Source organism: Saimiri boliviensis, chromosome 7 (genome assembly GCF_048565385.1).
Source record: "Saimiri boliviensis isolate mSaiBol1 chromosome 7, mSaiBol1.pri, whole genome shotgun sequence".
Lineage (NCBI taxonomy): Eukaryota > Metazoa > Chordata > Mammalia > Primates > Cebidae > Saimiri > Saimiri boliviensis.
In genome coordinates this window covers 104,623,774-104,651,694 of record NC_133455.1, presented here as the reverse complement: position 1 = coordinate 104,651,694, position 27,921 = coordinate 104,623,774, and the positions used below count along the sequence as shown (strand labels likewise).

The 27,921-nt window shown below is 39.0% G+C and overlaps 1 pseudogene; it reads left to right on the top strand.

Moving 5' to 3' along the window:
• Positions 1 to 21,976: 21,976 nt before the first annotated feature.
• On the top strand, positions 21,977 to 24,786 carry LOC120363010 (pre-mRNA-processing factor 40 homolog A pseudogene; annotated as a pseudogene).
• The last annotated feature ends 3,135 nt before the right edge of the window (positions 24,787 to 27,921 follow it).

Here is a 27,921-nt window from a genome sequence, read left to right as displayed (position 1 = left end):
GTTAAACTAATGTGTGTTTGCAGCAGTTCAGAAACCTTTTCTTTGGAGAATGTAGAAACAGTCATTTCCAGCCCTAGAGACGCATATAAGAGTTAGCAGTAAGAATGCGTTTAAAACACAGAAGACACGCTTCCTACAAACTGATCTTCTGTGTGTTGGTTCCTTTTAGGAAGTTGCATCTATGTTTACATTCAGCGATGTAGAAACACGTATCTTCTAAAAGCTGCGTTTGGACATTACAGAGTGGATGGGAGAACAGGGGAAAGAGAAATACCTTGTTCTAAAATCAAAACGGAGCTATCTAGCAGAATGGTTGTCAATGTGTGTATTCGACTTCCAGAGTTGAACTGAGGTGTGTTTACAGCAGTTCAGAAACCCTTTCTTTGGAGAATGTAGCAACAGTCATTTCCAGATTTAGAGACGCATATAAGGGTTAGCAGTACGAATGCGTTTAAAACACAGAAAACCCGCTTCCTACAAAATGATTTTCTGTGTGTTGGTACCTTTTAGGAAGTTGCATCTATGTTTACATTCAGCGAGGTAGAAACACGTTTCTTCTAAAAGCTGCGTTTGGACATTCCAGAGTAGAAGGGAGGGCAGTGTAAAGAGAAATACCTTGTTCTAAAACCAAAACGGAGCTATATAGCAGAATGGTTGTCAAAGTGTGTATTCAACTTCCAGAGTTAAATTGATGTGTGTTTGCAGCAGTTCAGAAATCCTTTCTTTGGAGAATGTAGAAACAGTCATTTCCAGCCCTAGAGACGCATTTAAGAGTTAGCAGTAAGAATGCGTTTAAAACACGGAAGACCCGCTTCCTACAAACTGATCTTCTGTGTGTTGTTTCCTTTTAGGAAGTTGCATCTATGTTTAGATTCAGCGAGGTAGAAACACGTTTCTTCCAAAAGCTGCGTTTGGGAATTCCAGAGTGGATGGGAGAACAGTGTAAAGAGAAATACCTTGTTCTAAAACCAAAACGGAGGTATATAGAAGAATGGTTGTCAATGTGTGTATTCAACTTCCAGAGATAAACTGATGTGTGTTAGCAGCAGTTCAGAAACCCTTTCCTGGAGAATGTAGAAACAGTCATTTCCAGCCCTATAGACGCATATAAGAGTTAGCAGTAAGAATGCGTTTAAAACACAGAAGAGCCGCTTCCTACAAACTGACCTTCTGTGTGTTGGTTCCCTTTAGGAAGTTGCATCTATGTTTAGATTCACCAAGGTAGAAACACGTTTCTTCTAAAACCTGCGTTTGGACATTCCAGAGTGGAAGAGAGAACAGGCTGTAAAGAGAAATATCTTGCTCTAAAACCAAAACGGAGCTATCTAGCAGAATGGTTGTCAATGTGTGTTTTCAACTTCCAGAGGTAAACTGATATGTGTTCACTGCAGTTCAGAAACCCTTTCTCTGGAGAATGTAGAAACAGTCATTTCCAGCCCTAGGGACGCATATAAGAGTTAGCAGTAGGAATGCGTTTAAAACAGAGAAGAGCTGCTTCTTACAAACTGATTTTCTGTGTGTTGGTTCCTTTTAGGAAGTTGCATATATGTTTAGATTCAGCGAGGTAGAAACACGTTTCTTCTAAAAGCTGCGTTTGGACATTCCAGAGTGAATGGGAGAACAGGCTGTAAATATAAATACCTTGCTCTAAAACCAAAACGTAGCTATCTACCAGACTGGTTGTCAATGTGTGTATTCAACTTCGAGAGGTAAACTGATGTGTGTTTGCAGCAGTTCAGAAACCGTTTCTTTGGAGAATGTAAAAACAGTCATTTCCAGTCCTAGAGACGCATATAAGAGTTATCAGTAAGAATGCGTTTAAAACAGAGAAGACCCGCTTCATACAAACTGATCTTCTGTGTGTTGGTTCCATTTAGGAAGTTGCATCTATGTTTACATTCAGCGAGGTAGAAACACGTATCTTGTAAAAGCTGCGTTTGGACATTCCAGAGTGGATGGGAGAACAGTGTAAAAAGAAATACCTTGTTCTAAAACCAAAACGGAGCTATCTAGCAGAATGGTTGTCAATGTGTGTATTCGACTTCCAGAGGTAAACTGATGTGTGTTTGCAGCACTTCAGAAACCCTTTCTTTGGAGAATGTAGAAAGAGTCATTTCCAGATATAGAGACGCATATAAGAGTTAGCAGTAAGAATGCGTTTAAAACACAGAAAACCCGCTTCCTACAAACTGATTTTCTGGTGTTGGTACCTTTTAAGAAGTTGCATCTATGTTTAGATTCAGCGAGGTAGAAACACGTTTCTTCTAAAAGCTGCGTTTGCACATTCCAGAGTGGATGGGAGAACAGGCTGTAAATAGAAATACCTTTCTCTAAAACCAAAACGGAGCAATCTAGCAGAATGGTTGTCAATGTGTGTATTCAACTTCCAGAGTTAAACTGATGTGTGTTTGCAGCCGTTCAGAAACCCTTTCTTTGGAGAATGTAGAAACAGTCATTTCCAGATCTAGAGACGCATATAAGAGTTAGCTGTAGGATTGCGTTTAAAACAGAGAAGAGCTGCTTCTTACAAACTGATTTTCTGTGTGATGGTTCCTTTTAGGAAGTTGCATCTATGTTTAGATTCTGCGAGGTAGAAACAGGTTTCTTCTAAAAGCTGCGTTTGGACATTCCAGAGTGGATGGGAGAACAGGCTGTAAAGAGAAATACCTTGCTCTAAAACCAAAACGTAGCTATCTAGCAGACTGGTTGTCAATGTGTGTATTGAACTACCAGAGGTAAACTGACGTGTGTTTGCAGCAGTTCAGAAACCCTTTCTTTGGAGAATGTAGAAACAGTCATTTCCAGCCCTAGAGATGCATATAAGAGTTAGCAGTAAGAATGCGTTTAAAACACAGAAGACCCGCTTCCTACAAACTGATCTTCTGAGTGTTGTTTCCTTTTAGGAAGTTGCAACTATGTTTACATTCAGCGAGATAGAAAGAAGTTTCTTCTAAAAGCTGTGTTTGGACATTCCAGAGTGGATGGGAGAACAGTGTAAAGAGAAATACCTTGTTCTAAAACCAAAACGGAGCTGTCCAGCAGAATGGTTGTCAATGTGTGTTTTCAACTTCAAGAGTTAAACTGATCTGTGTTTGCAGCAGTTCAGAAACCCTTTCTTTGGATTATGTAGAAACAGTCATTTCCAGATCTAGAGACGCATATAAGAGTTAGCAGTAAGAATGCGTTTAAAACACAGAAGAGCTGCTTCCTACAAACTGATTTTCTGTGTTTTGGTACTTTTTAGGAAGTTGCATCTATGTTTAGATTCAGCGAGGTAGAAACACGTTTCTTTTAAAAGCTGCGTTTGGACATTCCAGAGTGGATGGGAGAACAGGCTGTAAAGGGAAATACCTTGCTCTAAAACCAAAACGGAGCTATCTAGCAGAATGGTTGTCAATGTGTGTATTGAACTTCCATAGTTAAACTAATGTGTGTTTGCAGCAGTTGAGAAACCCTTTCTTTGGAGAATGTAGACACAGTCATTTCCAGATCTAGATACGCATATAAGAGTTTGCAGTAAGTATGTGTTTAAAACACAGAAGATCCGCTTCCTACAAACTGATCTTCTCTGTGTTGGTGCCCTTTAGGATGTTGCATCTGTGTTTAGATTCACCGAGGTAGAAACACGTTTCTTCTAAAAGCTGCGTTTGGACATTCCAGAGTGGAAGGGAGAACAGGGTGTAAAGAGAAATATCTTGCTCTAAAACCAAAACGGAGCTATCTAACAGAATGATTGTCAATGTGTGTATTCAACTTCCAGAGTTAAACTGATGTGTGTTTGCAGCAGTTCAGAAACCCTTTCTTTGGAGAATGTAGAAACAGTCATTTCCAGATCTAGAGATGCATATAAGAGTTAGCAGTAAGAATGCGTTTAAAACACATAAAACCCGCTTCCTACAAACTGAAGTTCTGTGTGTTGGTTCATTTTAGGAAGTTGCATCTATGTTTTCATTCAGCGAGGTAGAAACACGTTTCTTCTAAAAGCTGCGTTTGGACATTCCAGAGTGGATGGGAGAACAGGCTGTAAAGAAAAATACCTTGCTCTAAAACCAAAACGTAGCTATCTAGCAGAATGGTTGTCAATGTGTGTATTCAACTTCGAGAGTTAAACTGACGAGTGTTTGCAGCAGTTCAGAAAGCCTTTCTTTGGAGAATGTAGAAACAGTCATTTCCAGCCCTGGAGACGCATATAAGAGTTAGCAGTAAGAATGCGTTTAAAACACAGAAGATCCGCTTCCAACAAACTGATCTTCTGTGTGTTGGTTTCTTTTAGGAAGTTGCACCTATGTTTACATTCAGCGAGATAGAAAGAAGTTTCTTCTAAAAGCTGCGTTTGGACATTCCAAAGTGGATGGGAGAACAGTGTAAAGAGAAATATCTTGCTCTAAAACCAAAACGGAGCTATCTAGCAGAATGGTTGTCAATGTGTGTATTCAACTTCCAGAGGTAAACTGATGTGTGTTTGCAACAGTTCAGAAACCCTTTCTTTGGAGAATGTAGAAACAGTCATTTCCAGATCTAGAGACGCATATAAGAGTTAGTAGTAAGAATGCGTTTAAAACTCAGAAGAGCTGCTTCCTACAAACTGATATTCTATGTGTTGGTTCCTTTTAGGAAGTTGCGTCTAAGTTTAGATTCAGCGAGGTAGAAACACGTTTCTTCTAAAAGCTGCGTTTGGACATTCCAGAGTGGAAGGGAGAACAGGGTGTAAAGAGAAATATCTTGCTCTAAAACCAAAACGGAGCTATCTAGCAGAATGGTTGTCAATGTGTGTTTTCAACTTCCAGAGTTAAACTGATGTGTGTTTGCAGAAGTTCAGAAACCCTTTCTTTGGAGAATGTAGAAACAGTCATTTCCAGATCTAGAGACGCCAATAAGAGTTAGAATTAAAAATGCGTTTAAAACACAGAAAACCCGCTTCCTACATACTGATCTTCTGTGTGTTGGTACCTTTTAGGAAGTTGCATCTAAGTTTAGATTCAGCGAGGTAGAAACACGTTTCTTCTAAAAGCTGCGTTTGGACATTCCAGAGTGGATGGGAGAACAGTGTAAAGAGAAATACATTGTTCTAAAACCAAAACGGAGCTATCTAGCAGAATGGTTGGCAATGAGTGTATTCAACTTCCAGAGTTAAACTGATGTGTGTTTGCAGCAGTTCAGAAACCCTTTCTTTGAAAAATATAGAAACAGTCATTTCTAGATCTAGAGACGCATATAAGAGTTAGCAGGAAGAATGCGTTTAAAACAGAGAAAACCCGCTTCCTACAAACTCATTTTCTGTGCGTTGGTACCTTTTAGGAAGTTGCATCTATGTTTAGATTCAGGGAGCTAGAAACACGTTTCTTCTAAAAGCTGCGTTTGGACATTCTAGAGTGGATTGGGGAACAGGCTGTAAAGAGAAATACCTTGCTCTAAAACCAAAACGGACCTGTCTAGCAGAATGGTTATCAATGTGTGTATTCGACATCCAGAGTTATACTGATGGGCGTTTGTAGCAGTTCAGAAACCCTTTCTTTTGAGAATGTAGAAACAGTCATTTCCAGATCTAGAGACGCATATAAGAGTTTGCCGTAAGAATGCGTTTAAAACACAGAAGACCCGCTTCCTACAAATTTATCTTCTGTGTGTTGGTTCCTTTTAGGAAGTTGCATCTATGTTTAGATTCACCAAGGCAGAAACACGATTCTTCAAAAAGCTGCATTTGGACATTCCAGAGTGGAAGGGAGAATAGGCTTTAAAGAGAAATATCTTTCTCTAAAACCAAAACGGAGCTATCTAGCAGAATGGTTGTCAATGTGTGTTTTCAACTTCCAGAGTTAAACTGATGTGTGTTTGCAGCAGTTCAGAAACCCTTTTTCTGGAGAATGTAGAAAAAGTCATTTCCAGCCCTAGAGACGCATATAAGAGTAAGCAGTAAGAATGCGATTAAAACACAGAAGACCCGCTTCCTACAAACTTATTTTCTGTGTGTTGGTTCCTTTTAGGAAGTTGCATCTACGTTTACATTCAGCGAGGTAGAAACACGTTTCTTCTAAAAGCTGCGTTTGGGAATTCCAGAGTGGATGGGAGAACAGTGTAAAGAGAAATACCTTGTTTTAAAACCAAAACGGAGCTATCTAGCAGAATGGTTGTCAATGTGTGTATTCAACATCAAGAGTTAAACTGATGTGTGTTTGCAGCAGTTCATAAACCCTTTCTTTGGAGAATGTAGAAACAGTCATTTCCAGATCTAGAGACCCATATAAGAGTTAGTAGTAAGAATGCGTTTTAAACACAGAAAACCCGCTTCCTACAAACTGATTTCTGTGTGTTGGTACCTTTTAGGAAGTTGCATCTAAGTTTAGATTCAGCGAGGTAGAAACACGTTTCTTCTAAAAGCTTCGTTTGGACAATCCAGAGTGGATTGGAGAACAGGCTGTAAAGAGAATTACCTTGCTCTAAAACCAAAACAGAGCAATCTAGAGAAATGGTTGTCAATGTGTATATTCAACTTCCAGAAGTAAACTGATGTGTGTTTGCAGCAGTTCAGAAACCCTTTCTCTGGAGTATGTAGAAACAGTCATTTCCAGCCCTAGAAACACATATAAGAGTTAGCAGTAAGAATGCGTTTAAAACAAGGAAGACCCGTTTCCTACAAACTGATCTTCTGTGTGTTGGTTCCTTTTTGGAAGTTGCATCTATGTTTACATTCAGCGAGTTAGAAACACGTTTCTTCTAAAAGCTGCGTTTGGACATTCCAGAGTGGAAGGGAGAACAGTGTAAAGACAAATACCTTGTTCTGAAACCAAAACAGAGCTATATAGCAGAATGGTTGTCAATGTTTGTATTCAACTTCAAGAGTTAAACTGATGTGTGTTTGCAGCAGTTCAGAAACCCTTTCGTTGGAGAATGTAGAAACAGTCTTTTCCTGATCTAGAGAAGCATATAAGAGTTAGCAGTAAGAATGCGTTTAAAACACAGAAAACCCGCTTCCTACAAACTGATTTTCTTTGTGTTGGTACCTTTTCGGAAGTTGCATCTATGTTTAGATTCAGCGAGGTAGAAACACGTTTCTTTTAAAAGTTGCGTTTGGGCATTCCAGAGTGGATGGGAGTACAGGCTGTAAAGAGAAATGCCTTGCTCTAAAACCAAAACGGATCTATATAGCAGAATGGTTGTCAATGTGTGTATTCAACTTGCAGAGTTTAACTGATGTGTGTTTGCAGCAGTTCAGAAACCCTTTCCTTGGATAATGTAGATGCAGTCACTTCCAGATCTAGAGACGCATATAAGAGTTAGCAGTAAGAATTCGTTTAAAACACAGAAGACCCGCTTCCTACAAACTGATCTTCTGTGTGTTGGTTCCTTAGGAAGTTGCATCTATGTTAAAATTCAGCGAGGTAGAAACATGTTTCTTCTAAAAGCTGCGTTTGTACATTGCAGAGTGGAAGGGAGAACAGTGTAAAGAGAAATACCTTGTTCTAAAACCAAAACGGAGCTATCTAGCAGAATGGTTGTCAATGTGTGTATTCAACTTCCAGAGTTAAACTGATGTGTGTTTGCAGAAGTTCAGAAACCCTTTCTTTGGAGAATGTAGAAACAGTCATTTCCAGATCTAGAGACGCCAATAAGAGTTAGTATTAAAAATGCGTTTAAAACACAGAAAACCCGCTTCCTTCAAACTGATCTTCTGTGTGTTGGTACCTTTTAGGAAGTTGCATCTAAGTTTTGATTCAGCGAGGTAGAAATACGTTTCTTCTAAAAGCTGCGTTTGGACATTCCAGAGTGGATGGGAGATCAGGCTGTAAAGAGAAATACCTTGCTCTGAAACCAAAACGGAGAAATCTAGCAGAATGGTTGTCAATGTGTGTATTCAACTTCCAGAGTTAAACTGATGTGTGTTTGCAGCAGTTCAGAAACCCTTTCTTTGAAAAATGTAGAAACAGTCATTGCCAGATCTAGAGACGCATATAAGAGTTAGCAGTAAGAATGCGTTTAAAACACAGAAGACCCGCTTCCTACAAACTGATCTTCTGTGTGTTGGTTCCCTTTATGAAGTTGTATCTATGTTTAGATTCACCAAGGTAGAAACACGTATCTTCTAAAAGCTGCGTTTGGATATTCTAGAGTTGAAGGGAGAACAGGGTATAAAGAGAAATATCTTGCTCTAAAACCAAAACAAAGCTATGTAGCAGAATGGTTGTCAAAGTGTGTTTTCAACATCCAGAGTTAAACTGAGGTGTGTTTGCAGCAGTTCGGAAACCCTTTCTTTGTAGAATGTAGAAACAGTCATTTTCAGCCCTAGAGACGCATATAAGGGTTAGCAGTAAGAATGCGTTCAAAACACAGAAGACCCGATTCCTACAAACTGATCTTCTGTGTGTTGGTTGCTTTTAGGAAGTTGCATCTATGTTTATATTCAGCGAGGTAGAAACACGTTTCTTCTAAAAGCTGCGTTTGGACATTCCAGAGTGGATGGGAGAACAGTGTAAAGAGAAATACTTTGTTCTAAAACCAAAACGGAGCTATCTAGCAGAATGGTTGGCAATGTGTGTATTCAACTTCCAGAGTTAAACTGATGTGTGTTTGCAGCAGTTCAGAAACCCTTTCTTTGAAAAATGTAGAAACAGTCATTGCCAGATCTAGAGACGCATATAAGAGTTAGCAGGAAGAATGCGTTTAAAACAGAGAAAACCCGCTTCCTACAAACTCATTTTCTGTGTGTTGGTACCTTTTAGGAAGTTGCATCTATGTTTAGATTCAGCGAGGTAGAAACACGTTTCTTCTAAAAGCTGCGTTTGGACATTCTAGAGTGGATGGGAGAACAGGGTGTAAAGAGAAATACCTTGCTCTAAAACCAAAACGGACCTGTCTAGCAGAATGGTTATCAATGTGTGTATTCGACATCCAGAGTTAAACTGATGTGCGTTTGTAGCAGTTCAGAAACCCTTTCTTTTGAGAATGTAGAAACAGTCATTTCCAGATCTAGAGACGCATATAAGAGTTTGCAGTAAGAATGCGTTTAAAACACAGAAGACCCGCTTCCTACAAATTTATCTTCTGTGTGTTGGTTCCTTTTAGGAAGTTGCATCTATGTTTAGATTCACCAAGGCAGAAACACGATTCTTCAAAAAGCTGCATTTGGACATTCCAGAGTGGAAGGGAGAACAGGCTTTAAAGAGAAATATCTTTCTCTAAAACCAAAACGGAGATATCTAGCAGAATGGTTGTCAATGTGTGTTTTCAACTTCCAGAGTTAAACTGATGTGTGTTTGCAGCAGTTCAGAAACCCTTTCTCTGGAGAATGTAGAAAAAGTCATTTCCAGCCCTAGAGACGCATATAAGAGTAAGCAGTAAGAATGCGATTAAAACACAGAAGACCCGCTTCCTACAAACTTATTTTCTGTGTGTTGGTTCCTTTTAGGAAGTTGCATCTACGTTTAAATTCAGCGAGGTAGAAACACGTTTCTTCTAAAAGCTGTGTTTGCACATTCCAGAGTGGAAGGGAGAACAGTGTAAAGAGAAATAGCTTGTTCTAAATCCAAAACGGAGCTATGTAGCAGAATGGTTTTCAATGTGTGTATTCAACTTGCAGAGTTAAACTGATGTGTGTTTGCAGCAGTTCAGAAACCCTTTCTTTGGACAATGTAGAAACAGTCATATCCAGATCTAGAGACGCATATAAGAGTTAGCAGTAAGAATGCGTTTAAAAAACAGAATACCCGCTTCCTACAAACTGATCTTCTGTGTGTTGGTTCCCTTTAGGAAGTTGCATCTATGTTTAGATTCACCAAGGTAGAAACACGTATCTTCTAAAAGCTGCGTTTGGACATTCCAGAGTGGAAGGGAGAACAGGCTTTAAAGAGAAATACCTTGCTCTAAAAGCAAAACGGAGCTATCTAGCAGAATGGTTGTCAATGTGTGTATTCAACTTCCAGAGTTAAACTGATGTGTGTTTGCAGCAGTTCTGAAACCCTTTCTTTGGAGAATGTAGAAACAGTCATTTCCAGCCCTAGAGACGCATATAAGAGTTAGCAGTAAGAATGCGTTTAAAACAAATAAGACCCGCTTCCTACAAACTGATTTCTGTGTGTTGGTTCCTTTTAGGAAGTTGCATCTATGTTTACATTCGGCGAGGTAAAAACACGTTTCTTTTAAAAGCTGCGTTTGGACAGTCCAGAATGGATGGGAGAACAGTGTAAAGAGAAATACCTTGTTCTAAAACCAAAACGGAGCTATCTAGCAGAATGATTGTCAATGTGTGTATTCAACTTCAAGAGGTAAACTGATGTGTGTTTGCAGCATTTCAGAAACCCTTTCTTTGGAGAATGTAGAAACAGTCATTTCCAGCCCTAGAGACGCATATAAGAGTTAGCAGTAAGAATGCGTTTAAAACACAGAAGACCCGCTTCCTACAAACTGATCTTCTGTGTATTGGTTCCTTTTAGGAAGTTGCATCCGTGTTTAGAAACAGCGAGGTAGAAACACGCTTCTTCTAAAAGCTGCGTATGGACATTCCAGAGTGGATGGGAGAACAGGCTGTAAAGAGAAATAACTTGCTCTAAAACCAAAACGGAGCTATCTAGCAGAATGGTTGTCAATGTGTGTATTCAACTTCCAGAGTTAAAATGATGTGTGTTTGCAGCAGTTCAGAAACCCTTTCTTTGGAGAATGTAGAAACAGACATTTCCGGATCTAGACACGCATATTAGAGTTAGCAGTAAGAATGCGTTTAAAACACAGAAGACCCGCTTCCTACAAACTGATCTTCTGTGTGTTGGTTCCCTTTAGGAAGTTGCATCTATGTTTAGATTCACCAAGGTAGACACACGTTTCTTCTAAAAGCTGCGTTTGGACAGTCCAGAGTGGAAAAGAGAACAGGCTGTAAAGAGAAATATCTTGCTCTAAAACCAAAAAGGAGCTTTCTAGCAGAATGGTTGTCAATGTGTGCTTTCAACATCCAGAGTTAAACTGATGTGTGTTTGCAGCAGTTCAGAAACCCTTTTTTGGAGAATGTAGAAACAGTCATTTCCAGCCCTAGAGACGCATATAAGAGTTAGCAGTAAGAATGCGTTTAAAACACAGAAGACACGCTTCCTACAAACTGATCTTCTGTGTGTTGGTTCCTTTTAGGAAGTTGCATCTATGTTTACATTCAGCGAGGTAGAAACACGTTTCTTCTAAAAGCTGCGTTCGGACATTCCAGAGTGGATGGGAGAACAGGCTGTAAAGAGAAATACCTTGCTCTAAAACCAAAACGGAGCTATCTAGCAGAATGGTTGTCAATCTGTGTATTCACCTTCCAGAGTTTAACTGATATGTGTTTGCAGCCGTTCAGAAACCCTTTCTTTGGAGATTGAAGAAACAGTCATTTCCAGATCTAGAGACACATATAAGACTGAGCAGTAAGAATGCGGTTAAAACACAAAAAACCCGCTTCCTACAAACTGATCTTCTGTGTGTTGGTTCTTTTTACGAAGTTGCATCTATGTTTAGATTCAGCGAGGTAGAAACACGTTTCTTCTAAAAGCTGCGTTTGGACATTCCAGAGTGGATGGGAGAACAGTGTAAAGAGAAATACCTTGTTCTAAAACGAAAACAGAGCTATCTAGCAGAATGCTTGTCAATGTGTGTATTCAACTCCCAGAGTTAAACTGATGTGTTTTTGCAGCAGTTCAGAAACCCTTTATTTGGAGAATGTAGAAACAGTCATTTCCAAATCTAGAGACGCATATATGAGTTAGCAGTAAGAATGCGTTTAACACAGAGAAAACTCGCTTCTACAAACTGATTTTCTGTGTGTTGGTACCTTTTAGGAAGTTGCATCTTTGTTTCGATTCAGCGAGGTAGAAACACGTTTCTTCTAAAAGCTGCCTTTGGACATTCCAGAGTTCATTGGAGAACAGGCTGTAAAGAGAAATACCTTGCTCTAAAACCAAAGTGGAGCTATCTAGCAGAATGGTTGTCAATGTGTGTATTCAAATTCCAGAGTTAAACTGATGTGTGTTTGCAGCAGTTCAGAAACCCTTTCTTTGGAGAATGTAGAAACAGTCAATTCTAGTCCTAGAGACGCATATTTGGGTTAGCAGTAAGAATGCGTTTAAATCACAGAAGACCCGCTTCCTACAAACTGATCTTCTGTGTGTTGGTTCCTTATAGGAAGTTGCATCTATGTTTACATTTAGCGATGTAGAAACACGTTTCTTCTAAAAGCTGCGTTTGGACATTCCAGAGTGGATTGGAGAACAGTGTAAAGAGAAATACCTTGTTCTAAAACCAAAACGGAGCTATCTAGCAGAATGGTTGTCAATGTGTGTTTTCAACTTCAAGAGGTAAACTGATGTGTGTTTGCAGCAGTTCAGAAACCCTTTCTTTGGAGAATGTAGAAACAGTCATTTCCAGATCTGGAGACGCATATAAGAGTTAGCAGTAAGAATGCGTTTAAAACACAGAAGACCCGCTTCCTACAAACTGATCTTCTGTGTGTTGGTTCCTTTTAGGAAGTTGCATCTATGTTTAGATTAAGCGAGGTAGAAACACGTTTCTTCTAAAAGCTGCGTTTGGACATTCCAGAGTGGATGGGAGAACAGGCTGTAAAGAGAAATATCTAGCTCTAAAACCAAAACGGAGCTATCTAGCAGAATGGTTGTCAATGTGTGTATTCAACTTCCAGAGTTAAACTAATGTGTGTTTGCAGCAGTTCAGAAACCCTTTCTTTGGAGAATGTAGAAACAGTCATTTCCAGCCATAGAGACGCGTATAATTGTTAGCAGTAAGAATGCGTTTAAAACAAATAAGACCCGCTTCCTACAAACTGATTTCTGTGTGTTGGTTCCTTTTAGGAAGTTGCATCTATGTTTACATTCGGCGAGGTAAAAACACGTTTCTTTTAAAAGCTGCGTTTGGACAGTCCAGAATGGATGGGAGAACAGTGTAAAGAGAAATACCCTGTTCTAAAACCAAAACGGAGCTATCTAGCAGAATGATTGTCAATGTGTGTATTCAACTTCAAGAGGTAAACTGATGTGTGTTTGCAGCATTTCAGAAACCCTTTCTTTGGAGAATGTAGAAACAGTCATTTCCAGCCCTAGAGACGCATATAAGAGTTAGCAGTAAGAATGCGTTTAAAACACAGAAGACCCGCTTCCTACAAACTGATCTTCTGTGTATTGGTTCCTTTTAGGAAGTTGCATCCGTGTTTAGAAACAGCGAGGTAGAAACACGCTTCTTCTAAAAGCTGCGTATGGACATTCCAGAGTGGATGGGAGAACAGGCTGTAAAGAGAAATAACTTGCTCTAAAACCAAAACGGAGCTATCTAGCAGAATGGTTGTCAATGTGTGTATTCAACTTCCAGAGTTAAAATGATGTGTGTTTGCAGCAGTTCAGAAACCCTTTCTTTGGAGAATGTAGAAACAGACATTTCCGGATCTAGACACGCATATTAGAGTTAGCAGTAAGAATGCGTTTAAAACACAGAAGACCCGCTTCCTACAAACTGATCTTCTGTGTGTTGGTTCCCTTTAGGAAGTTGCATCTATGTTTAGATTCACCAAGGTAGACACACGTTTCTTCTAAAAGCTGCGTTTGGACAGTCCAGAGTGGAAAAGAGAACAGGCTGTAAAGAGAAATATCTTGCTCTAAAACCAAAAAGGAGCTTTCTAGCAGAATGGTTGTCAATGTGTGCTTTCAACATCCAGAGTTAAACTGATGTGTGTTTGCAGCAGTTCAGAAACCCTTTTTTGGAGAATGTAGAAACAGTCATTTCCAGCCCTAGAGACGCATATAAGAGTTAGCAGTAAGAATGCGTTTAAAACACAGAAGACACGCTTCCTACAAACTGATCTTCTGTGTGTTGGTTCCTTTTAGGAAGTTGCATCTATGTTTACATTCAGCGAGGTAGAAACACGTTTCTTCTAAAAGCTGCGTTCGGACATTCCAGAGTGGATGGGAGAACAGGCTGTAAAGAGAAATACCTTGCTCTAAAACCAAAACGGAGCTATCTAGCAGAATGGTTGTCAATCTGTGTATTCACCTTCCAGAGTTTAACTGATATGTGTTTGCAGCCGTTCAGAAACCCTTTCTTTGGAGACTGAAGAAACAGTCATTTCCAGATCTAGAGACACATATAAGACTGAGCAGTAAGAATGCGGTTAAAACACAAAAAACCCGCTTCCTACAAACTGATCTTCTGTGTGTTGGTTCTTTTTACGAAGTTGCATCTATGTTTAGATTCAGCGAGGTAGAAACACGTTTCTTCTAAAAGCTGCGTTTGGACATTCCAGAGTGGATGGGAGAACAGTGTAAAGAGAAATACCTTGTTCTAAAACGAAAACAGAGCTATCTAGCAGAATGCTTGTCAATGTGTGTATTCAACTCCCAGAGTTAAACTGATGTGTTTTTGCAGCAGTTCAGAAACCCTTTATTTGGAGAATGTAGAAACAGTCATTTCCAAATCTAGAGACGCATATATGAGTTAGCAGTAAGAATGCGTTTAACACAGAGAAAACTCGCTTCTACAAACTGATTTTCTGTGTGTTGGTACCTTTTAGGAAGTTGCATCTTTGTTTCGATTCAGCGAGGTAGAAACACGTTTCTTCTAAAAGCTGCCTTTGGACATTCCAGAGTTCATTGGAGAACAGGCTGTAAAGAGAAATACCTTGCTCTAAAACCAAAGTGGAGCTATCTAGCAGAATGGTTGTCAATGTGTGTATTCAAATTCCAGAGTTAAACTGATGTGTGTTTGCAGCAGTTCAGAAACCCTTTCTTTGGAGAATGTAGAAACAGTCAATTCTAGTCCTAGAGACGCATATTTGGGTTAGCAGTAAGAATGCGTTTAAATCACAGAAGACCCGCTTCCTACAAACTGATCTTCTGTGTGTTGGTTCCTTATAGGAAGTTGCATCTATGTTTACATTTAGCGATGTAGAAACACGTTTCTTCTAAAAGCTGCGTTTGGACATTCCAGAGTGGATTGGAGAACAGTGTAAAGAGAAATACCTTGTTCTAAAACCAAAACGGAGCTATCTAGCAGAATGGTTGTCAATGTGTGTTTTCAACTTCAAGAGGTAAACTGATGTGTGTTTGCAGCAGTTCAGAAACCCTTTCTTTGGAGAATGTAGAAACAGTCATTTCCAGATCTGGAGACGCATATAAGAGTTAGCAGTAAGAATGCGTTTAAAACACAGAAGACCCGCTTCCTACAAACTGATCTTCTGTGTGTTGGTTCCTTTTAGGAAGTTGCATCTATGTTTAGATTAAGCGAGGTAGAAACACGTTTCTTCTAAAAGCTGCGTTTGGACATTCCAGAGTGGATGGGAGAACAGGCTGTAAAGAGAAATATCTAGCTCTAAAACCAAAACGGAGCTATCTAGCAGAATGGTTGTCAATGTGTGTATTCAACTTCCAGAGTTAAACTAATGTGTGTTTGCAGCAGTTCAGAAACCCTTTCTTTGGAGAATGTAGAAACAGTCATTTCCAGCCATAGAGACGCGTATAATTGTTAGCAGTAAGAATGCGTTTAAAACAAATAAGACCCGCTTCCTACAAACTGATTTCTGTGTGTTGGTTCCTTTTAGGAAGTTGCATCTATGTTTACATTCGGCGAGGTAAAAACACGTTTCTTTTAAAAGCTGCGTTTGGACAGTCCAGAATGGATGGGAGAACAGTGTAAAGAGAAATACCTTGTTCTAAAACCAAAACGGAGCTATCTAGCAGAATGATTGTCAATGTGTGTATTCAACTTCAAGAGGTAAACTGATGTGTGTTTGCAGCATTTCAGAAACCCTTTCTTTGGAGAATGTAGAAACAGTCATTTCCAGCCCTAGAGACGCATATAAGAGTTAGCAGTAAGAATGCGTTTAAAACACAGAAGACCCGCTTCCTACAAACTGATCTTCTGTGTATTGGTTCCTTTTAGGAAGTTGCATCCGTGTTTAGAAACAGCGAGGTAGAAACACGCTTCTTCTAAAAGCTGCGTATGGACATTCCAGAGTGGATGGGAGAACAGGCTGTAAAGAGAAATAACTTGCTCTAAAACCAAAACGGAGCTATCTAGCAGAATGGTTGTCAATGTGTGTATTCAACTTCCAGAGTTAAAATGATGTGTGTTTGCAGCAGTTCAGAAACCCTTTCTTTGGAGAATGTAGAAACAGACATTTCCGGATCTAGACACGCATATTAGAGTTAGCAGTAAGAATGCGTTTAAAACACAGAAGACCCGCTTCCTACAAACTGATCTTCTGTGTGTTGGTTCCCTTTAGGAAGTTGCATCTATGTTTAGATTCACCAAGGTAGACACACGTTTCTTCTAAAAGCTGCGTTTGGACAGTCCAGAGTGGAAAAGAGAACAGGCTGTAAAGAGAAATATCTTGCTCTAAAACCAAAAAGGAGCTTTCTAGCAGAATGGTTGTCAATGTGTGCTTTCAACATCCAGAGTTAAACTGATGTGTGTTTGCAGCAGTTCAGAAACCCTTTTTTGGAGAATGTAGAAACAGTCATTTCCAGCCCTAGAGACGCATATAAGAGTTAGCAGTAAGAATGCGTTTAAAACACAGAAGACACGCTTCCTACAAACTGATCTTCTGTGTGTTGGTTCCTTTTAGGAAGTTGCATCTATGTTTACATTCAGCGAGGTAGAAACACGTTTCTTCTAAAAGCTGCGTTCGGACATTCCAGAGTGGATGGGAGAACAGGCTGTAAAGAGAAATACCTTGCTCTAAAACCAAAACGGAGCTATCTAGCAGAATGGTTGTCAATCTGTGTATTCACCTTCCAGAGTTTAACTGATATGTGTTTGCAGCCGTTCAGAAACCCTTTCTTTGGAGATTGAAGAAACAGTCATTTCCAGATCTAGAGACACATATAAGACTGAGCAGTAAGAATGCGGTTAAAACACAAAAAACCCGCTTCCTACAAACTGATCTTCTGTGTGTTGGTTCTTTTTACGAAGTTGCATCTATGTTTAGATTCAGCGAGGTAGAAACACGTTTCTTCTAAAAGCTGCGTTTGGACATTCCAGAGTGGATGGGAGAACAGTGTAAAGAGAAATACCTTGTTCTAAAACGAAAACAGAGCTATCTAGCAGAATGCTTGTCAATGTGTGTATTCAACTCCCAGAGTTAAACTGATGTGTTTTTGCAGCAGTTCAGAAACCCTTTATTTGGAGAATGTAGAAACAGTCATTTCCAAATCTAGAGACGCATATATGAGTTAGCAGTAAGAATGCGTTTAACACAGAGAAAACTCGCTTCTACAAACTGATTTTCTGTGTGTTGGTACCTTTTAGGAAGTTGCATCTTTGTTTCGATTCAGCGAGGTAGAAACACGTTTCTTCTAAAAGCTGCCTTTGGACATTCCAGAGTTCATGGGAGAACAGGCTGTAAAGAGAAATACCTTGCTCTAAAACCAAAGTGGAGCTATCTAGCAGAATGGTTGTCAATGTGTGTATTCAAATTCCAGAGTTAAACTGATGTGTGTTTGCAGCAGTTCAGAAACCCTTTCTTTGGAGAATGTAGAAACAGTCAATTCTAGTCCTAGAGACGCATATTTGGGTTAGCAGTAAGAATGCGTTTAAATCACAGAAGACCCGCTTCCTACAAACTGATCTTCTGTGTGTTGGTTCCTTATAGGAAGTTGCATCTATGTTTACATTTAGCGATGTAGAAACACGTTTCTTCTAAAAGCTGCGTTTGGACATTCCAGAGTGGATTGGAGAACAGTGTAAAGAGAAATACCTTGTTCTAAAACCAAAACGGAGCTATCTAGCAGAATGGTTGTCAATGTGTGTTTTCAACTTCAAGAGGTAAACTGATGTGTGTTTGCAGCAGTTCAGAAACCCTTTCTTTGGAGAATGTAGAAACAGTCATTTCCAGATCTGGAGACGCATATAAGAGTTAGCAGTAAGAATGCGTTTAAAACACAGAAGACCCGCTTCCTACAAACTGATCTTCTGTGTGTTGGTTCCTTTTAGGAAGTTGCATCTATGTTTAGATTAAGCGAGGTAGAAACACGTTTCTTCTAAAAGCTGCGTTTGGACATTCCAGAGTGGATGGGAGAACAGGCTGTAAAGAGAAATATCTAGCTCTAAAACCAAAACGGAGCTATCTAGCAGAATGGTTGTCAATGTGTGTATTCAACTTCCAGAGTTAAACTAATGTGTGTTTGCAGCAGTTCAGAAACCCTTTCTTTGGAGAATGTAGAAACAGTCATTTCCAGCCATAGAGACGCGTATAATTGTTAGCAGTAAGAATGCGTTTAAAACAAATAAGACCCGCTTCCTACAAACTGATTTTCTGTATGTTGGTACCATTTAGGAAGTTGCATCTGTGTTTAGATTCAGCGACATAGAAACACGTTTCTTCTAAAAGCTGCTTTTGGACATTCCAGAGTGGATAGGAGAACAGGCTGTAAAGAGAAATACCTTGCTCTAAAACCAAAACGGAGCTATCTAGCAGAATGATTGTCAATGTGTGTATTCAACTTCCAGAGGTAAACTGATGTGTGTTTGCAGCATTTCAGTAACCCTTTCTTTGGAGAATGTAGAAACAATCATTTCCAGCCCTAGAGACGCATATAAGAGTTAGCAGTAAGAATGCGTTTAAAACACAGAAGACCCTCTTCCTACAACCTGATCTTCTGTGTGTTGGTTCCTTTTAGGAAGTTGCATCTATGTTTACATTTAGCGAGGTAGAAACACGTTTCTTCTAAAAGCTGCGTTTGGACATTCCATAGTGGATGGGAGAACATTGTAAAAAGAAATACCTTGTTCTAAAACCAAAACGGAGCTATCTAGCAGAATGGTTGTCAATGTGTGTTTTCAACTTCCAGAGTTAAACTGATGTGTGTTTGCAGCAGTTCAGAAACCCTTTCTTTGGAGAATGTAGAAACAGTCATTTCCAGATCTAGAGACGCTTATAAGAGTTAGCAGTAAGAATGCGTTTAAAACACAGAACACCCGCTTCCTACAAACTGATTTTCTGTGTGTTGGTACCTTTTAGGTAGTTGCATCTATGTTTAGATTCACCAAGGTAGAAACATGTTTCTTCTAAAAGCTGCGTTTGGACATTACAGAGTGGATGGGAGAACAGGCTGTAAAGAGAAATACCTTGCTCTAAAACCAAAACGGAGCTATCTAGCAGAATGGTTGTCAATGTGTGTATTCAACTTCCAGAGTTAAACTGATGTGTGTTTGCAGCAGTTCAGAAACCCATTCTTTGGAGAACGTAGAACCAGTCATTTCCAGATCTAGAGACACATATAAGAGTTCCAGTAAGAATGCGTTTAAAACACAGAAGACCCGCTTCCTACAAACTGATCTTCTGTGTGTTGGTTCCCTTTAGGTAGTTGCATATATGTTTAGATTCACCAAGGTAGAAACACGTTTCATCTAAAAGCTGCGTTTGGACATTCCAGAGTGGAAGGGAGAACAGGCTGTAAAGAGAAATATCTTGCTCTAAAACCAAAACGGAGCTATCTAGCAGAATGGTTGTCAATGTGCATATTCAACTTCCAGAGTTAAACTGATGTGTGTTTGCAGCAGTTCAGAAACCCTTTCTCTGGAGAATGTAGAAACAGTCATTTCCAGATCTAGTGACGCATATGAGAGTTAGCAGTAAGAATGCGTTTAAAACACAGAAGACCCGCTTCCTACAAACTGATCTTCTTTGTGTTGGTTCCCTTTAGGAAGTTGCATCTATGTTTAGATTCAACAAGGTAGAAACACGTTTCTTCTAAAAGCTGCGTTTTGACATTCCAGAGTGGAAAAGAGAACAGGCTGTAAAGAGAATATCTTGCTCTAAAACCAAAACGGAGCTATCTAGCAGAATGGTTGTCAATGTGTGTTTTCAACTTCCATAGTGAAACTGATGTGTGTTTGCAGCAGTTCAGAAACCCTTTCTTTGGAGAATGTAAAAACAGTCTTTTCCAGATCTAGAGACGCTTATAAGAGTTAGCAGTAAGAATGCGTTTAAAACACAGAAAACCCGCTTCCTACAAACTGATTTTCTGTGTGTTGGTACCTTTTAGGAAGTTGCATCTATGTTTAGATTCACCAAGGTAGAAACACTTTTCTTCTAAAAGCTGCGTTTAGAAATTCCAGAGTGGAAAAGAGAACAGGCTGTAAAGAGAATATCTTGCTCTAAAACCAAAACGTAGCTATCTAGCAGAATGGTTGTCAATGTGTGTTTTCAACTTCCATAGATAAACTGATGTGTGTTTGCAGTAGTATAGAAACCCTTTCTCTAGAGAATGGAGAAAAAGTCATTTCCAGCCCTAGAGACGCATATAAGAGTTAGCAGTAAGAATGCGTTTAAAACACAGAAGACCCCTTCCTACAAACTGATCTTCTTTGTGTTGGTAACTTTTAGGAAGTTGCATCTATGTTTACATTTACCGAGGTAGAAACACTTTTCTTCTAAAAGCTGCGTTTGGACATTCCAGAGTGGAAGGGAGAACAGTGTAAAGAGAAATACCTTGTTCTAAAACCAAAACGGAGGTATCTAGCAGAATGTTTGTCAATGTGTGTATTCAACTTCCAGAATTAAACTGATGTGTGATTGCAGCAGTTAAGAAACCCTTTCTCTGGACAATGTAGAAACAGTCATTTCCAGATCAAGTGACGCATATGAGAGTTAGCAGTAAGAATGCGTTTAAAACACAGAAAACCCGCTTCCTACAAACTGATCTTCTGTGCGTTGGTTCCCTTTAGAAAATTGCATCTATGTTTAGATTCACCAAGGTAGAAACACGTTTTTTCTAAAAGCTGCGTTTGGGCATTCCAGAGTGGAAAAGAGAACAGGCTGTAAAGAGAAATATCTCGCTCTAAAACCAAAACCTAGCTATCTAGCAGAATGGTTGTCAATGTGTGTTTTCAACTTCCAGAGTTAAACTGATGTGTGTTTGCAGCAGTTCAGAAACTCTTTCTTTGGAGAATATAGAAACAGTCATTTCCAGCCCTAGAGACGCATATAAGTGTTAGCAGTAAGAATGCGTTTAAAACACAGAAGACCCGCTTCATACAAATTGATCTTCTGTGTGGTGGTTCCTTTTAGGAAGTTGCATCTATGTTTACATTCAGCGAGGTAGAAACACGTTTCTTCTAAAAGCTGCGTTTGGACATTCCAGAGTGGATGGGAGAAAAGGCTGTAAAGAGAAATACCTTGCTCTAAAACCAAAACGGAGCTATCTAGCAGAATGGTTGTCAATGTGTGTATTCAACTTCCAGAGTTAAACTGATGTGTGTTTGCAGCAGTTCAGAAACCCTTTCTTTGGAGAATGTAGAAACAGTAATTTCTAGATCTAGAGACGCATATAAGTGTTAACAGTAAGAATGCGTTTAAAACACAGAAAACGCGCTTCCTACAAACTGATTCTCTGTATGCTGGTACTTTTAGGAAGTTGCATCTAAGTTTAGATTCAGCGAGTAGAAACACGTTTCTTCTCAAAGCTGCGTTTGGACATTCCAGAGTGGATGCGAGAATAGGCTGTAAAGAGAAACACCTTCCTCTAAAACCAAAACGTAGCTATCTGGCAGACTGGTTGTCAATGTGTGTATTCAACTTCGAGAGTTAAACTGACGAGTGTTTGCAGCAGTTCAGAAACCCTTTCTTTGGAGAATGTAGAAACAGTCATTTCCAGCCCTGGAGACGCATATAAGAGTTAGCAGTAAGAATGCGTTTAAAACACAGAAGATCCGCTTCCAACAAACTGATCTTCTGTGTGTTGGTTTCTTTTAGGAAGTTGCACCTATGTTTACATTCAGCGAGATAGAAAGAAGTTTCTTCTAAAAGCTGCGTTTGGACATTCCAAAGTGGATGGGAGAACAGTGTAAAGAGAAATATCTTGCTCTAAAACCAAAACGGAGCTATCTAGCAGAATGGTTGTCAATGTGTGTATTCAACTTCCAGAGTTAAACTGATGTGTGTTTGCAACAGTTCAGAAACCCTTTCTTTGGAGAATGTCTTCACCTCCAGAATTTACAGAGATCTCTGAGGGAGAAGATGCCTGGAATGATGTCGTCAGTAATGCCTGGAATGGTGATGTCTCATATGTCTCCAGCTTCCATGCAGCCTGCCTTACCGCCAGGAGTAAATAGTATGGATGTAGCAGCAGGTACAGCATCTGGTGCAAAATCTATGTGGACCGAACATAAATCACCTGATGGAAGGACTTACTACTACAACACTGAAACCAAACAGTCTACCTGGGAGAAACCAGATGATCTTAAAACACCTGCTGAGCAACTCTTATCTAAATGCCCCTGGAGGGAATACAAATCAGATTCTGGAAAGCCTTACTATTACAATTCTCAAACAGAAGAATCTCACTGGGCCAAACCTAAAGAACTTGAGGATCTCGAAGGATACCAGAATACCGTTGTTGCTGGAAGTCTTATTACAAAATCAAACCTGCATGCAATGATCAAAGCTGAAGAAAGCAGTAAACAAGAAGAGTGCACGACAACGTCAACAGCCCCAGTCCCTACAACAGAAATTCCAATGACAATGAGCACCATGGCTGCTGCTGCGGCCAATGCTAATGCTTCCACTTCTACTTCTAATACTGTCAGTGGAACTGTTCCAGTTGTTCCTGAGCCAGAAGTTACTTCCATTGTTGCTACTGTTGTAGATAATGAGAATACAGTAACTATTTCAACTGAGGAACAAGCACAACTTACTAGTACCCCTGCTATTCAGGATCAAAGTGTGGAAGTATCCAGTAATACTGGAGAAGAAACATCGAAGCAAGAAACTATAGCTGATTTTACTCCCAAAAAAGAAGAGGAGGAGAGCCAACCAGCAAAGAAAACATATACTTGGAATACAAAGGAGGAGGCAAAGCAAGCCTTTAAAGAATTATTGAAAGAAAAGCGGGTACCATCGAATGCTTCATGGGAGCAAGCTATGAAAATGATTATTAATGAACCACGGTACAGTGCTTTGGCAAAGTTAAGTGAAAAAAAGCAAGCCTTTAATGCCTATAAAGTCCAGACAGAAAAAGAAGAAAAAGAAGAAGCAAGATCAAAGTACAAAGAAGCTAAAGAGTCCTTTCAGCGTTTTCTTGAAAATCATGAGAAAATGACTTCCACAACTAGATAAAAAAAAGCAGAGCAAATGTTTGGAGAGATGGAAGTTTGGAATGCAATATCAGAACGTGATCGTCTTGAAATCTATGAAGATGTTTTGTTCTTTCTTTCAAAAAAGGAAAAGGAACAAGCAAAGCAATTGCGAAAGAGAAACTGGGAAGCCTTAAAAAACATACTTGACAACATGGCTAATGTAACATACTCTACCACTTGGTCTGAAGCCCAGCAGTATCTGATGGATAATCCAACTTTTGCAGAAGATGAGGAGTTACAAAACATGGACAAAGAAGATGCATTAATTTGCTTTGAAGAACACATTTGGGCTTTAGAAAAGGAAGAAGAAGAAGAAAAACAGAACAGTTTGCTGAGAGAAAGGAGATGACAGCGAAAAAATCGGGAATCCTTCCAGATATTTTTAGATGAATTACATGAACATGGACAACTACATTCTATGTCATCTTGGATGGAATTGTATCCAACTATTAGTTCTGACATTAGAATCACTAATATGCTTGGTCAGCCTGTTTTTTCATTAGGATCAACTGCATTTGATCTTTTCAAGTTTTATGATGAGGATCTTAAAGCACGTTATCATGATGAGAAGAAGATAATAAAAGACATTCTAAAGGATAAAGGATTTGTAGTTGAAGTAAATACCACTTTTGAAGATTTTGTGGCAATAATTAGTTCAACTAAAAGATCAACTACATTAGATGCTGGAAATATCAAATTGGCTTTCAATAGTTTACTCGAAAAGGCAGAAGCCCGTGAACGTGAAAGAGAAAAAGAGGAGGCTCGGAAGATGAAACGAAAAGAATCTGCATTTAAGAGTATGTTAAAACAAGCTGCTCCTCCAATAGAATTGGATGCTGTCTGGGAAGATATCCGTGAGAGATTTGTAAAAGAGCCAGCATTTGAGGACATAACTCTAGAATCTGAAAGAAAGCGAATATTTAAAGATTTTATGCATGTGCTTGAGCATGAATGTCAGCATCATCATTCAAAGAACAAGAAACATTCTAAGAAATCTAAAAAACATCATAGGGAACGTTCCCGCTCTCGATCGGGGTCAGATTCAGATGATGATGATAGCCATTCAAAGAAAAAAAGACAACAATCAGAGTCTCGTTCTGCTTCAGAACATTCTTCTAGTGCAGAGTCTGAGAGAAGTTATAAAAAGTCAAAAAAGCATAAGAAGAAAAGTAAGAAAAAGAGACATAAGTCTGACTCTCCAGAATACGATGCTGAGCGAGAGAAGGATAAAAAAGAAAAAGATTGGGAAAGTGAAAAAGACAGAACTAGACAAAGATCAGAATCAAAACACAAATCGCCTAAGAAAAAGACTGGAAAGGATTCTGGTAATTGGGATACTTCTGGCAGTGAACTGAGTGAAGGGGAATTGGAAAAGTGCAGAAGAACCCTTTTGGAGCAACTGGATGATGATCAATAAATTATACCAAATATATGTTTACAGTATGATTTAAAGTCTAATTCAGACCAGGGACTATATTTTAAGTTCAACTGAAATAACACTGGGTTTTAATTGTATCACAGGAAAAAAAGTGCATTTAAGTATTGTTATCATGGACTTTATAAAAGCAAAGGAAATTGAAAATAACTTTGATTCTGTATCAAGAATCATATTTTCATACAGTCATAACTGTCTTTCTGTGACCCTTTCACAGGGCACTGTAGGATGGATTAAAGGTGGCAATTTACTGATAACTGCAGATGTCTCTACTTTGTTCTAAAATCTAAGTCATGAGGTGATTTGATTTACTTTATAGAAGCTGGATTTTGAAGATATAATGAAAAATTTTTTGATAATACAGTAGTACTAAAAAAGCACCAGCAACTGATAAAACTGCTTTTTTGAGCACTACACAACTGATTAAAGCCAATGTGATCTTTTATCGTGAAACTCCTAAGAAATAGGTGTTTTTGCTGGAAACTTGGTAGACCCCTAATTATAGTGGTGCTAATGAGCACTACTATAATAAAGCCACCATTATTTTTTTATCAAACATCTGAATACATTTTAAAAAGGCTATTGTGAGGGCATTATTTTGAGCATCTATTTTGAGGTGATGTTTAAAAAAGAAACTTTAACATCAAATCAAAATGTAAAATAATTTAAATATATTGCCTTAAGGACCTACTAAAGAATGTGCCACCAGACTTTAAGTGATAGTTGCAATATCCTTGTCTTAAAAAAAAAAAATGGACTTAAATATTTTCTTTAACAGTTGTCTTTTTTTTCTAAATTCAGTCTTTCTCTGGCTTTTTTTCCCCTGCTATTGAGGAAATATTTTGCCTCCCCTACTCACTGAGAAGTATTGACTTCGTGGTACACATTCTAAAGCATTTCTGATTTGAATATTTTTGCATATTTTTTATCAACTATTAAACCTTCTCTTGTAGTGAAAAAAAAAAACAACAACACAAAAGACCCGCTTCTTACAAACTGATCTGCTGTGTGTTGTTTCCTTTTAGGAAGTTGCAACTATGTTTAGATTCAGTGAGTTAGAAACACGTTTCTTCCAAAAGCTGCCTTTGGACATTCCAGAGTGAAAGTGAGTTCAGGCTGCAATGTGAAATATCTAGCTCAAACAAAAATGGAGCTATCTAGCAGAATGTTTATCAATAAGTGTATTCAGTTTACAGAGTTAAATGGATGAGTGTTTGTAGCACTTCAGAAACCCTTTAATTGGAGAACGTAGAAACAGTCATTTCCAACGATATAGTGGCATATAAGTGTTAGCAGTAAGAATGCCTTTAAAACACAGAAGACCCGCTTCTTACAAACTGATGTGATGTGTGTTGGTTCCTTCTAGGAAGTTGCATGTGTGTTTAGATTCAGCGAGGTAGAATCACGTTTCTTCCAAAAGCTGCCTTAGAACATTCCAGAGTGAAAGGGAATTCAGGTTGCAATGTGAAAAACTTGCTTTAAAACAAAAACGGAGCTATATAGCAGAATGATTGTCAAAGTGTGCATTCAACCTACAGAGTTAAACTGATGTGTGTGTGCAGCAGTTCAGAAACCCTTTCTTTGGAGAATGTAGAAACAGTCATTTCCAGCCCTATAATGGCATATAAGAGTTAGAAGTAAGAAAGCCTTAAAAACACAGAAGAACTGCTTCTTCCAAACTGATCTGCTGCGTGTTGTTTCCTTGTAGGAAGTTGTAACTATGTTTAGACGCAGCGAGTTAGAAACACGTTTCTACCAAAAGCTGCGTTTGGACATTCCAGAGTGAAAGGGAGTTCAGGCTGTAATCTGAAATATCTGGTTCTAAAACAAAAGTGGAGCTATCTAGCAGAATGTTTGTCAGTGTGTGCATTCAATTTACGGAGTTAAACTGATGTGTGTTTGCAGCAGTTCAGAAACCCTTTCCTTGGAGAATGTGGAAACAGTCATTCTCAGCCCTATGATGGCATATAAGAGTTAGTAGTAAGAATGCCTTGAAAACACAGAAGACCCGCTTCCTACAAACTGATCTGCTGTGTGTTGGTTCCCTTTAGTAAGTTGCATCTATGTTTAGTTTCAGGGAGTTAGAAACACATTTCTTCCAAAAGCTGCGTTTGGACATTTCAGAGTGAAAGGTAGTTCAGGCTGTAATGTGAAATATCTGGCTCTAAAACAAAAAGTACATATCTAGCAGAATGGTTGTCAATGTGTATATTCAACTTAAAGATTTAAACTGATGTGTGTTTGCAGCAGTTCAGAAACCTTTTCTTTGGAGAATGTAGAAACAGTCATTTCCAGCCCTACAGTGGCATAAAAGATTTAGCAGTATCAATGCCTTTAAAAGACAGCAGACCCGCTTCTTACAAACTGATCTGCTGTGTGTTGGTTCCTTTTAGGAAGTTGCAACTATGCTTAGATTCAGCGAGTTAGAAACACGTTTCTTCCAAAAGCTGCGTTTGGACTTTCTAGAGTGAAAGTGAGTTCAGGCTGTATTGTGAATTATCTGGGTCTAAAACAAAAAGGAGATATCTAGCAGAATGGTTGTCAATGTATATATTCAACTTGAAGACTTAAAATGATGTGTGTTTGCAGCAGTTCAGAAACCCTTTCTTTGGAGAATGTAGAAAAAGTCATTTCCAGTCCTATAGTGACATATAAGATTTAGCAGTAATAATGCCTTGAAAACAAAGAAGACCCGCTTCTTACAAACTGATCTGCTGTGTGTTGTTTTGTTTTAGGAAGTTGCATCTATGTTTAGATTCAGCGAGTTACTAACAAATTTCTTCCAAAAGCTGCGTTTGGGCATTCCAGAGTGAAAGTGAGTTCAGGCTGCAATGTGAAATATCTGGCTCTAAAACAAAAATGGAGCTATCTAGCAGCATGGTTGTCAATGTGTGCATTCAACTTACAGAGTTAAACAGATGTGTGTTTGCAGCAGTTCAGAAACCCTTTCTTTGGAGAATGTAGAAACAGTCATTTCCAGCCCTAGAGACGCATATAAGTGTTAGCAGTATCCTGAGACTTTGCTGAAGTTGTTTATCAGTTTCAGGAGATTTTGGGCTGAGATGATGGGGTCTTCCAGATATACAATCATGTCATCTGCAAATAGAGACAATTTGATTTCCTCCTTTCCAATTTGGATACCCTTTATTTCTTTTTCTTGCCTGATTGCTCTGGCTAGAACTTCCAGTACTATATTGAATAGGAGTGGTGAGAGAGGGCATCCTTGTCTAGTGCCAGATTTCAAAGGGAATGCTTCCAGTTTTTGCCCATTCAGTATGATATTGGCTGTTGGTTTGTCGTAAATAGCTTTTATTGTTTTGAGATAAGTTCCGTCAATACCTAGTTTATTGAGGGTTTTTAGCATAAAGGGTTGTTGAATTTTGTCAAAAGCC